Source organism: Patagioenas fasciata, chromosome 1 (assembly GCF_037038585.1).
Source record: "Patagioenas fasciata isolate bPatFas1 chromosome 1, bPatFas1.hap1, whole genome shotgun sequence".
Lineage (NCBI taxonomy): Eukaryota > Metazoa > Chordata > Aves > Columbiformes > Columbidae > Patagioenas > Patagioenas fasciata.
The window spans coordinates 79,042,631-79,054,942 of NC_092520.1; the positions used below are offsets into that span (position 1 = coordinate 79,042,631).

Here is a 12,312-nt window from a genome sequence, read left to right on the forward strand (position 1 = left end):
AGTTTCTGTTACTCCCACTGCTGAAGTTCCACCCAAGTCTCTGGCATCTCTTTGCTAGACTGATTATAATTGACCTCGAAATCTTTGTTTCCTAAGAAACTCTGACTTGTACCACTACACTCCCCATCACTGTAGGCTACTTAAAACTTAAAAAAGGTAAGGAGATTATGAAATTAACAGGTGTAAAACATGTACATTTCTTACTGCACTGACAGGAGTCCTGCAGATGATATAGCTCTGCTGGGTGGTAGCTACAGATTTGAACCTTGTCTTGCTTCATCCAAAAAGGGCTCCCTGTCAAGCTGTTACCTACCGTATGGACTGGGTTTCTTTCATTATTTTTCTCTTGGCATTGACCACACATTACTAATAATATATTTGTAAGGGAAGGTATAATGGGAGGAAGGAGAAGAGTCCCTCTAGCCCTGTGGTTTGTGAGATTGCATGGGCTCGGGGGGTAGGCTGAAGTTCAGGTACATAGTTCAAATCAAACAAAACAGGAACTTGGACCAGGTTTGCAAGGTAGCAACTGTTCTGGTTGTTGGCTCTGCTGATACGTGAATGTTTGCATCTCCCCCTCTTGCTTTTCCGCCCTCAGTTTTCATTATGGTCTTTTGTGCTCATGTCACCTGGCTTCAGTTAGTAGTATAAGAATAAACAGGAAAATTACTTGCAGGTCAATTCCTGTTTTCTTTTTCCTCTCTCTCTCCTTTTTTTTTTTCTTTTTCTTTTGTCTGTATCTGCCTTTGTTTAAAATTACTAATTTTCTTTCTCAGCAGATAGTTTGAGAATCATCCCACTTGTTGCCTACCTGAACCAAGAACTACATCCTGGTGTAGGACTGTGCTGGCTACAGTTCTACTGGGATCCTAGCATTGAGAGAGACCCGACAGGTAAGTAAAAATTAGAGTTTATTCAAGGGGCTGAAGCCCTTCAAATAGTACTATTGCTATCTGCCCCTCTTTGAAAAAAAAACAAAAAAAACCAAACCAAAACCAAAAACCCACAGGAAAAAGCTTTGTGCACTCAGATATGACTTACGGGGTTTTTTATCTTGAAACTAGTATCTTTCCATTAAGAATCTGTGCCTGTGAATTTTACTTTCAGTATACACGCTCCCCAGCCCCTGTTTTTAAACTCCTTCAGGTAAGTCTATCAGAAAAGCCCTCCTTCCATCTAGCTTTGCTCTTCTCATTCAAACTCAAATGTCTTAAGAAAATACAGAGGAATTTTCTTTGGCAGGAATACTGGAAGAAAATAAACAAGAATAGTCCAAAACAGGATTGGCACAGCTACCCTGGGCTGGGGTTTTTACTTGTTTCTGATTGTTTTGTTTAGTTTTGCTCCTCACTTCAGAATTTGTCTTTTCTACATGTCTTCTGCATTCAGTCTTGTCCCCACTGCAGTGGCACAGCAAGCAGGCTTGTCTGCAGCTAAAGCTGTACTGCTTTATTCTGCTGGTGTAGTTTAGGCAAACCCTCTACTACCCCTTGCTTCTTCCTAATGCAGGCTGTGTTATATCAGTAGGAAGGTGCTTGTACAGATACTTAAAATGGTCAGTAAAGCAAATTAACATATATTATCTGATTTCACATTTATGCAGCAAAACTATTTGTGTACTAAGACACTTAGTAATATAAAAACTTAACTTTAAAAATCATATTTCAAATAGAACAGAAATATATACTGGGTAAATGTTAAATGCAGAAGAGATCTCTCAGTAGCTTACTACTTTATACATTGGTAATAATGAAACTAGCACACCTTAGAGTAGTGGCATGGTTATAAATTTAGAAGGAAAGGGTGGATTAAAATGAAATTATTTGTATAGGTGTACATAAATTTGCTATGTAAGGACTTTGACAAACTTCCTCAAAGGTTTGTTTAAACTAATGTTTTTTCCTTCAATCCAGGTTAAAACTTTTACTGGCAAGAACCTTAGGTTTTTGTACTTCAGTCCTATAGCATAGCCTACCCCATGTAAAATAATGTTTGAAAGTATGGTTTTCTAAGGAAAAACTGAGTAAAATAATCACATTTGTCTGCAACCTGTTAATTATGTCATAATATTGGTGAAAGTTTCAAATCTTTATTTCGAAAGGACCTTGCTCCTTTTGGTCTTTCTGTCTGACATGAGGTTTCATATAAAACCACAGATTTTTATTGCTTCTGTGTTAAGTGGAAGGTTCTGCATGATCTCATCTGTTGTCGGGCTCTGGTTTACCATAGTTAAGGATGGAGCTATGTGGAGATGCTGGTTTTAAATTCGGAGTTCAGCTTGTGGTAGAAGCTTTTAGTTTACTGGGATCTCAATTCTCAAAAAAAAAAATCTCAATAAACTGCCACCTAAAGTGGGAGTGATTTAAATATTGAATGATATTTTGATAGAAAATGAATGGAAGTAGAAGGATCTTAAAGAGTTATCTCAGAATTTATGTTTCTTTTAGCTTATTCTTCCTCTTTGTAATTCACTCTCACATTCTGGAATTGATCTTTTGTTCCTGCTCTCATTCCCCACAGCACTCCCGGCTTGACTATCAGTACGGACGTGTAGTTTTCATCTGTGGAGAATTTTCTAACTTTTTAGTCATAACTGAAAATTTATGTGCCAAGTTCAACTCAATGAATTACATGACAAATCTGCAGCAATGCAGACGCCATCAGGGAGACAGAGAGACTGGCCGTCTGTCTTGCCAAGTATCTCAGCAACCCTCAGACAGAACAAGCTTTCTAATGTGCTGCGTATGTGACAATGAGATGTGCTGACTTTTTGATATATACGTGTATAAAGTTCCTGTTAAAGATTTTATATCAGAATGGGTGTTTAGCGCAGCTGGGCTTATGCTGTGCTTACATATCTGTTGGAGATGGGAGAGGGAAGGGAAAACATCGGGGAATTTCAGTAGCTTATCAGCCATGCTAGCAGGTGGTGTGAAGATCAAAAGGAGCAAGTGTACTTCTCACAGCTTTTAAGGTGTGTGCCTGCATGTGTAGGGTATGTTCCATAATGCAAATTAAATGGTTAGCTTTTGCTTATTTACATGGATTTAACTTAGACCTATATACTATTTCGATATATTTATTCATATTTCAAAACTTTGTGCTATTTTTATGCTGAATATATAACATCACCGTACTTTTATTTCCTGTGTTCACAAGCAAACCTGCTTCTTTGTGAGCAGATGAATTGTTTACTTTTTGGACAGAATAAGAACATACTCTTTGGAAATAAATTCTCTAATAGCATGATCTGGTCTGGCTGAGAGACTGGTGGGTACACATTACACAAACAATGGGCTTTTAAATTTATCGCTATGGCTAAAATGGCAGTTGCTGAAATGTATATAAAAACCTCTGAGAATGCATTAAAGATGTCTGATTTTTTTTATTCATATCCCATTTAGATAGCTGGGTTTTAAATAATAGTGTAATTGTTTTGGCTTTTTTGGTTTCAGTTATTGTTGGCTGAGGAAGTGGAAACAAGATAAAATAATTGGTTATCTTAATTTATGTATTTAGATGTATTTTTTTCCTTTTCCAGGAAACGATCCTTGAATTAAATATAAGCCAATTGATTTTTCATGGATTTCATCTAATTCATAAGCTTTAAGTCAATGAGACTTTGATTTATTTTTCCAAATAACAAATCAATTTACGTAAAGGTTAGAGTGCAAGTTTTAATTTTAGTCTCAGTTTCCTATGCTTAATATGTTTTCTGACTGGACTCTTGTAGTCTGGGATATTAGTGATGCAGGGCTTGCTCACTGTGACTAGTACGAGCAGTCAGTCACTGGTTGTGCATGACTGCCCTACTGAAATGTAGCTGGGGAGAGGGGGAGGGCACACCCAAGGAAGAACAGAAAAAACCTACAACACCAAATAATGAAATTATGCTGGCAAAAAGTTTTTAATTCTTACATTTCTTCATGTCTCTGTCTTCTGTGGAGCTCAGTAGGCACCTCTGGATACAGCCAGTGGGTCCAGATTCCATAATAGGGTGTTGATGTTTTCACAAAACCAAGTAGATACCAACCCCTGAAACACTACCTGGATGGAAAAGGGATATGTGTATTTAGCTTTATTACTTCCCTTTGCATGTAATAAATGTTGTTTTCACATAAGGAGGATAAAAACAACATTGCAATTTATGCATCTTGTCTGTAAGTGTCATCAGATTTTACTTTCTGGATTTACATACCCCTTTTTTTCCCTTCTTTGCTTTTGATTTTTGTGGCGAGGAGCTAATTTAGAGAAGGTGGTTCTGAAAAACTCATCCTGTTTTTCTTAAGCATCAGCCGAGTGAATCTTCCTTTGAGCTGCAAAGCCATTCCGATATTCAGGATTTTAGCCAAGGCAATGGGGCAAAACTCTTCTGTTGAAAAAAAAAACAGGCCAAGAGACTTTTAATGATCAAGCAGAGATGATAGGACCTTGGCATATGAAAAACCCTGATGTAGTAAATCAAAGCAGGCTGTCTTGAGTGTAGTAATATTTTTATGCTAATAAATTAATGTCATAAGTGATTTGTCAATAAGATGTAGAATATGCTATGAAGGAAGTCAGACAATATTTTTCTTTCATGTAGAAAAATAGGTTGAGGTCATAACAAAATTCTCAACATGATATTTTCTAAGAAAGATGTTGGTGGTCTGACCCACTGCACAATATATGCATATTTAAATTCGTATGTGCCTAAGATATCTTATACACCTACGCTAGATTTAAAACCATTTAGAAGAGTTTAATGAGAACTGTTATAGTAAGGAGCTGCACTGCTGTAGTGGAGAATACTCCAGTCCAAGGATGTACAGCACTTCCAAGGTAGTGGCTCCAAAGCTTGCTTGAGCAGAGCTGTATGTGTGGGTAGGGAGAAGCTCATGAACCGTTTCACCATTCCAGCTTTCTTCTCATACAGATGTACCTTACAGCTGCCACTTTCAACAAGAACTGCGTGCTGAAGTAGTGGCGACAGTAACATCTGTCCGTCACCATTTCCTCACACATATACCAAAACCTGCCTGTGTATCTCACCAACACAAACTCTCCAAACTCTCATGCTAATGTAGTGCAGACAAGAACTCTTGGCCCACAGCCATGCACAAACCAGATGTGCTGTTTGAAGGGATGTGAGGCACTAGTCCTGAGGAACCAGAGCAGGAAGGAGTTTGAACCTGGGCCTATGACTGTATTGGGACCAGTACTATTTATTATCTTCACCAGTGACATAGACAGTGGTATCAAGTGCACCCTCAGCAAGTTTGTGGATGACACCAACCTGAGTGGTGCAGTTGACACAACAGAGGGATGTGATGCCATCCAGAGAGACCTGGACAAGCCCTAGAAGTGAGCCCATTTGAAACTCATGAGGTTCAACAAGGCCAAGTACAAGGTCCTGCACCTGTGTTGGGGTAAGCCTCAGTATCAATACAGGCTGGTGGATGAAGCAATTGAGAGCAGCTCTGCAGAGAAGTACTTGGGGGTACTGATGGATGAAAGATTGGACAGGCAATGTGTACTTGCAGCCCAGAAGGCCAATCCTGTCTTGGGCTGCATGAAAAGGAGTGTGGCCAGCAAGTCAAGGGATATGATTCTGCCCCTCTACTCTGTTCTCGTGAGGCCCTTCTTGGAGTTCTATGTTGAGCTCTGGGGTCCCCAGCACAGGAAAGACATGGACCTATTGGAGAAGGGCCAGAGGTGGCCACAAAAATGACCAGAGGAATGGAATACCTCTCCTGTAAGGACAGACTGAGAGAGTTGGTGTTGTTAAGCCTGTAAAAGAGAAGGCTCCGGGGAGACCTTATTGCAGCCTTTCTATAGTTAAAAGGGGGCTATAAGGAAGATAGGGACAGACTCCTTATCAGGGCGTGTTGTGATAGGACAAGGGGTAATGGTTTTAAACTAAAAGGAGGTAGATTTACATTAGATATAAGGAAGAAAATATTTACAAAGAGGGTGGTGAAACACGGGCACAGGTTGCCCAGAGAGGTGGTAGATGCCCCATCCCTGGAAACATTCAAGGCCAGGCTGGACGGGGCTCTGAGCAACCTGATCTAGTTGCAGATGTCCCTGTTCATTGCACAGGGTTGGACTAGATGACCTTTGAAGGTCCTTTCCAACCCAAACTGTTCTATGATTCTATGATGGTGCACTAAAGGGTTCAGAGCAGTCCTGTATGACTCTGCTGCTAGGCTGGTTGCTCCTGGCAGTGAGGAGCTACTGCTTCCCTCAGCCCCATCTGTGCACTCAGGCAGTAGTACTTCATGGTGGTCACTATGACAGCCCTCAAAAAAGCTGTCCTTCAAGATATACTGCCACTTATTCTCCTGCACACCAACCCTTTCAACTCCAGTTGCCAATATTTCCTTTTTTGCTTGCCTTAGACTTACTTTTTCATCCATAGTCAGTTTACTTCCGTACTTTGTCTGAATCTAGAAAACAGATGAAGCAGCTACTCTCTCCCCTGAACTTGGGGCAGTCCAACACACCAGAGACAGGTTTCCTTTTCAAACTACTTTTATATTCCAAATCCATTTTGCTCTACAAATAATCTGCTGTCTTACTTGAGACAACTGCACTTGTAAGGACTCATGGGAGTTACTGTGTCCCTGAGCATGCAGGGTCTTCAATTCACCTAGTCCTTTAACAAACTGTACAAGGCTGGAGAGCTGCCCTCTCTTGTGTGCTACTAGTCCAGCAGAGTAAAGGCCTCGGACTTGGCAGGATGAAGGTATCAGTCCAAGGCAAAAAAAGCTTTTCACTAGGGAAATCCAAAGGGACAGGATTTATTCTTGATCTTTTGACCTGTATTTTTCATGCTGGGTCCTGTTGTGTACAGCCTTCCTCCACTGCTGCTTCATGCATACAGAATTACAGGTGGGCGTCCAGTCTGATCGTTTGGCACCGCTCTCTGCACTGATACTAAGCAAAAGCCTTAGGAAGGTCAAAGGCTTATCAAATTAGTGCAACACTGATCCGTCTGTTTTAATTAATTCCTGCTTTTAACAGATTTGGAAATTGCATGTTAGTACCTAATTTAAAAGTGGTATTTGGATGTAATGCTTCTGAAACTTGCTGGGTCAGCAGTAGCAGAAATGGTAGCCTTCTATTAATCTACCTAACAGGTATGATACTGAGAAAAGAGTTTCCATCTTTCTCAACACCCAGACAATTTGGAAGGATAGAAGGCTGGCTTATTTGCCATATTTTCATGGAAAATTTTTCGGAGGCTGCAATTATCTTGATGCAACAAGATAGTCTTCTGTTGGCACTTGTTTTACTGCTCATTTAGACATTCTTGTAGCTATATGTAAGGTATGTGAATATTGTTTTTCTTATGCTAAGAGGTTTTTAAGCTTCCCTCCTCCACCCCCCACACCACCCCCCATCACTTTCAGGTCCTCCATACCTCTGCTCAAAATCACAAGCATCAAAGAACAACATGTTTAACCCAGAATCTCTTGTAAGACTGTGATGCAGAGATGGAGTTTTTTTATATGCGCTCACCCTCTGCAGTAGTTTGTCTACTATAGCTAGCTCTTGGGTTTATGAGAAGCTAGGGGGGATTCTCTCTGCTAGTAACCATGCCTGTCAGACAGTGCAGACTGTGTATCCACCAGCACTGGGCTGATAGATGGCTGTCCCATTTTCAGCACGATGAAAGCAAATACATACCGCATGTACTATTCACACGGATATACCAGCTGCCTTATCTTCACATTATCCTCTGTATTGCTAATCTGGATAAAACCTTCTTCTGTAGTAGTAAATCAGGTTCTCTGCAGTTTGGACCCATTTTTTAATGGGTTAGCCAGAGCATGTCAGCCAGTGGCTCAGAAGCAGGTCTTTGAGGCGGAACCTGAGTGCATCCTTTTGTGCATCATACTGTACATTTTCAGACCCACATCTGCATTGTGCCCTGCGATTGTAATTTCTTCTTGTGAGTTTCTGATTTCAGCTCGTGATTCCTGGGCAGATGCTTATTCTTGTCTCTGGCTGCTGACCCTTGGTTTGACTTTCTGGTTCCTGATTTTTGGCTATGAACATTCAGCTCCTTTCCAAGTTTTGGACACGGGCCCTAACCTTTGGGCTGAATAGCCCATGCTCTAGTCTGTAATCCTAGAAGGCCACCAGGTCATCTGTAGTAGACCATACTATAATTTTTTCAATAACAAATGAAGTCTAGCAGATAAGTTGTTTTGTTTGTTTGTTTGCTTGTTTTTTTTTTTTTTTTTATGACAATTTCAGCTATTTATTTGTAACCCCGCATTTTATTAGTATTTTCCTAGATTGATAAATGTGAAATTTTCCATTAGTTATTATATTGTGCTTAATGGCCATTCTTTCTTTGGGGAGAATATAACTGCACCTCAGACAGTGAAGTGGGTGAACAGAACTGTTAGCATATACACAAATTTCAAATTGGTGCCTATAAGCTCAATAAATTGCATCGGGAAAGGCAATAGTGTCAGATTATTATGAACTTTCATTTAATTTTTATATGAAATATTATAAAAATTATTGGTATGCTGTACACATGATCTGCTTTTTCTTCTGAGAATTCATAATGTGATTCTATCACACATGACCAAAGAGTGTAAACATACACTCAAACATAGTCACACAGACCTATTATAGTCTCATAACTGAAACTCAATGAAAATATGAGATATAAAGTTGACAAAGTATGAAGGAAAATTTCCAGATGAAAGAGGAAGAACTGAAGCTTATAATACCTGTTAATGTTCAGGTTGAAGAAGGGTCAGGTTACTTTAGCAGGAGAATTAATGGAGAATGAATACAAAGCTGAGTTGTAAAACAAACGGAAGTTAATACTTATTCAGCTACAAGTAATATGGAATAGGCAGTAATGAGGATTTGAGGGGAAAAAAACCCCCCTGCTTTCATATATACATATATGTTACATGATTTATACACAAAGATTCTGTAACTTAGACATCTATATAAACATGCTCAACAGAAGATAAAAATGACAAGAGCTGGGTGAATTTTATTTAATTTTGCTCATCAGCAATTCAGGGATAAAAAGCTCCATGTTGATGCAATGTTCTTGCTTTGTAATACTTTGATGGAGTTACATATCTAAAATCAGATTAATATATGATCCATCTGTCCTGCTTCTATTTCAAAACCTGTGACAGTTGTCAGCTGAGGCAACGTATACTTGTTATTTTACTTCAGCCTAAAAGTGCTGGTGAGGCTGCACTTGGAATCCTGTGTTCTGTTTTGAGCCCCTCACTACAAGAAAGACATTGAGGTGCTGGACAGAGTTCAGAGAAGGGCAATGAAGCTGGTGAGGGGCCTGGAGCACAAGTCTGATGAGGAGCAGCTGAGGGAACCGGGGCTGTTCAGCCTGGAGAAAAGGGGGCTGAGGGGAGACCTTATTGCTGTCTACAACTACCTGAAAGGAGGTTGTAGCATGGAGGGTGTTGGTCTCTTCTCCCAAGTAGCAACTGTAAGAACAAGAGGAATTTGCCTCAGGTTGCACCAGAGAAGGTTCAGATTGGGTATTAAGAAACGTTTCTTCACAGAAAGGGTTGTCAGGCATTGGAACAGGCTGCCCAGGGAAGTGGTGGAGTCGCCATCCCTGGAGGTATTTAAAAGAGACATAGATGAGGTTCCTATTGACATGGTTTAGTGGGAGTTGGCAGTGTTAGGTTTGTGTGGAGCTTCCTTAATTTTAGAGCTTAAATCAAGACCAACTGATATGGGGACACTTAGATTAACTTTTTTTTTTTATTAAATTATATAAACATGCTTGCTAAACCCATCTCCTTCTGCCCTTTACTAAAGTAATTTTCATGGAAATGCATATTTTTTTTTCTGAAGTAGGCTAGCTCAAATATGTGATAGTGGGATGTTCGTGGAACTCAGCTAACAGTGACTCATTGAGACTCTCCTTTGCAGAGGACGGTGAAAGAAGCAAGTTTCGTGTATCGCTATGGTGTATCTCTTCCAAATCCGTCACATACTTTAATATGATTTTACATCCTTCGGTTAACTATCAGTTCAGAGAAGCAAATCTGGTGAAAAGAAAACAAATTACTTCTTCAATTTGTTGTTCAGTTAATATTTGTTAGTATAAAAAGCTAAAGCGCTGTACTGGGGCATAGCTTTTATTTAAACTGTGAATTTTTACTTGGTGTAAAGCTCTTTAATAGAACTGCCCATGAACTCCTGTGACATTCACCATTTGTAATGACATCCATTTTTTTTTCCAAATGAATTAAAAATGGAAAGTATTTCCATTACTTCTTGATAAGTACCAAGAAGTCAGATCCCTTGGTACCACAGAAGTCCTTTCTTCTTTAGAGACAGGTAGTTTCCATTATTCATATTGGGTAGCATTCCATTTAAAGTCCTACTATCTACTTAAAAAACAAGATATTAATAACAGATGTTACTGGAGTGCTGGCTTTTAATTTGATATTGTTTGATCCAGCTGTTTTAAAATTTCAAAGAATAAAGCTTCCATTACCTTACATCACAGGAGATTTTTATAGGCAAGTACATCTAATTCTTGCCTAGTTTCTCTTGATAGCCAATTCCCTTTCTTAAATTTTCACCATTTACTTCTAGGTTAATCCCCTTGTTTTAAATAATTTCTCTGATTCCTTGATATTCCTACATTGCAGTTAGCTAATATAGATATTCTTCATACTACCCCCATCCACTAAGCTGGTGAGTAGCCAAGTAATACATACTTAGCACTTTTAATTTTACCTCGTAAATCAATCATTGTAGCTCCAAAATCAGTTGCATTTTTTTTTCTTAAACCATCATTCAACACAAAGAGTCCATTATGCATGTCTGTGAATAATAGATTAATTGTGTGGTTTAAATTCATAAACAATGTTGCACAATTAACTTCATAAAATTACTCACTTTGAAAGTAGTACAACTACAATTTCTATAATAGTAGCTACATGACGACAGCACTAAGCTAAACATTGTCGCTCTGAATTGTCACCAGTAAAGCGGAGGCCTCTTGAATGTGCAATTATGATAGCAAGAAAGTGTATTCCTTCTTACAGCTTTATTCCTTTAAGCACTTTTTTGAAGGTTTTCGCTTTATTTTGCTTTGCCATGCACTAATGGTGTAAGGCAAGATTACTTCAGTGAATGGCTTTATTAATATAAAGAAGCACCACTAAAGCTTTTTATAAAAAACTACTTTAAGAAAAATTCTCGTTTTCACCATGCTTTATTCTCTATCAGGTTGTTGTGGTTAAAAATAAATAAATAAATAAAAATTACTTCCCTACTGATTTTGCTCTTTTGCTCTTGTCAAATACTGTTCATTTTCTCTTGGAATGGAGATAGAGTTGGAATGAATAGCAGGATCTATAAGAAAAGAAAAGAAAAGACAAACCAAGAAGAAAAATGTGTGTATGTTGATAACTATTTGTTTCAAGTCAAAAGACTAAACTGAGATCCACATTTCATAGGCTAGACAGAATGCTTATGTCTCTAATGAAGGTAGAGAAAGAGCTGAAAAAGGCATTGTCCTGCATTGAAATCCAGGAAACTGAGGTGCAAAGAAATGATGCAATTTGTCCAGTATTACAGAAGTCAGCAGGAGAATCAGGGGTGTAAGCTTCTACCTCCCAGTTAAAGCTGATCTACAAGACTGTATTTATTCTATAATCTGTTTTTATGCTCTTATCTATTTAATCTTCCCCTCATACCACTTTTTATAAGTATATCTCCACAGAGAACACCAGCATAAGAAATGTTTCTGCAGATGAACCCTAAGGTTTTATAGTAACACTGTATAATCATTACGTGGGAGGTACTCGGAGTTAAAATGGTGCAAATTACCATTAGGAGTGCATCATTTCAGCACAGAAAAGTAAGTTTAGTTATCAGCTTACTGCCCCCTTCCCATCCTTCAGCATCAACAGCAGCGGCTCCTATGGCCTTACGTAACATTACATATGTTTAGCCAGATTGCCCGCTTCTGCTGGGGGTTAGGGGGGGACACAACAAACACACCCCCTCGCCCCCCTTCTGCTGTGATAGGGAGGAAAATCCTGAGGAGTCCTGCTTGAGATTTTCCTGTACTGTTTTCTGGGCATGGGAACCCTTGGCCTGGGCTTTGTGAGTGCTGGCGGGCAAAGCCCAAGGAGGGAGGAGATGCTGGCACTGGTGAAGCTGCACTTGGAATCCTGTGTTCTGTTTTGGGCCCCTCACAACAAGAAAGACATTGAGGTGCTGGAGAGAGTGCAGAGGAGGGCAACAAGCCTGGTGAGGGGCCTGGAGCACAAGTCTGATGAGGAGCAGCTGAGGGAGCTG

At 39.4% G+C, this 12,312-nt stretch overlaps 1 protein-coding gene across 8 annotated transcripts in view; it reads left to right on the forward strand.

The window, feature by feature from the left end:
• Positions 1–503: 503 nt before the first annotated feature.
• Positions 504–12,312, forward strand: part of NRIP1 (nuclear receptor interacting protein 1) — a 129,273-nt gene continuing 117,464 nt past the window's right edge. For 4 of the 8 annotated variants that reach the window (XR_011739435.1, XR_011739436.1, XM_065862812.2 and 1 more), the window contains exons 1-2: positions 529–676; positions 780–893. The gene's annotated coding sequence lies outside the window, so the exon portion shown is untranslated. The other 4 variants (XR_011739439.1, XR_011739438.1, XM_071809601.1 and 1 more) reach the window with 4 other exon arrangements.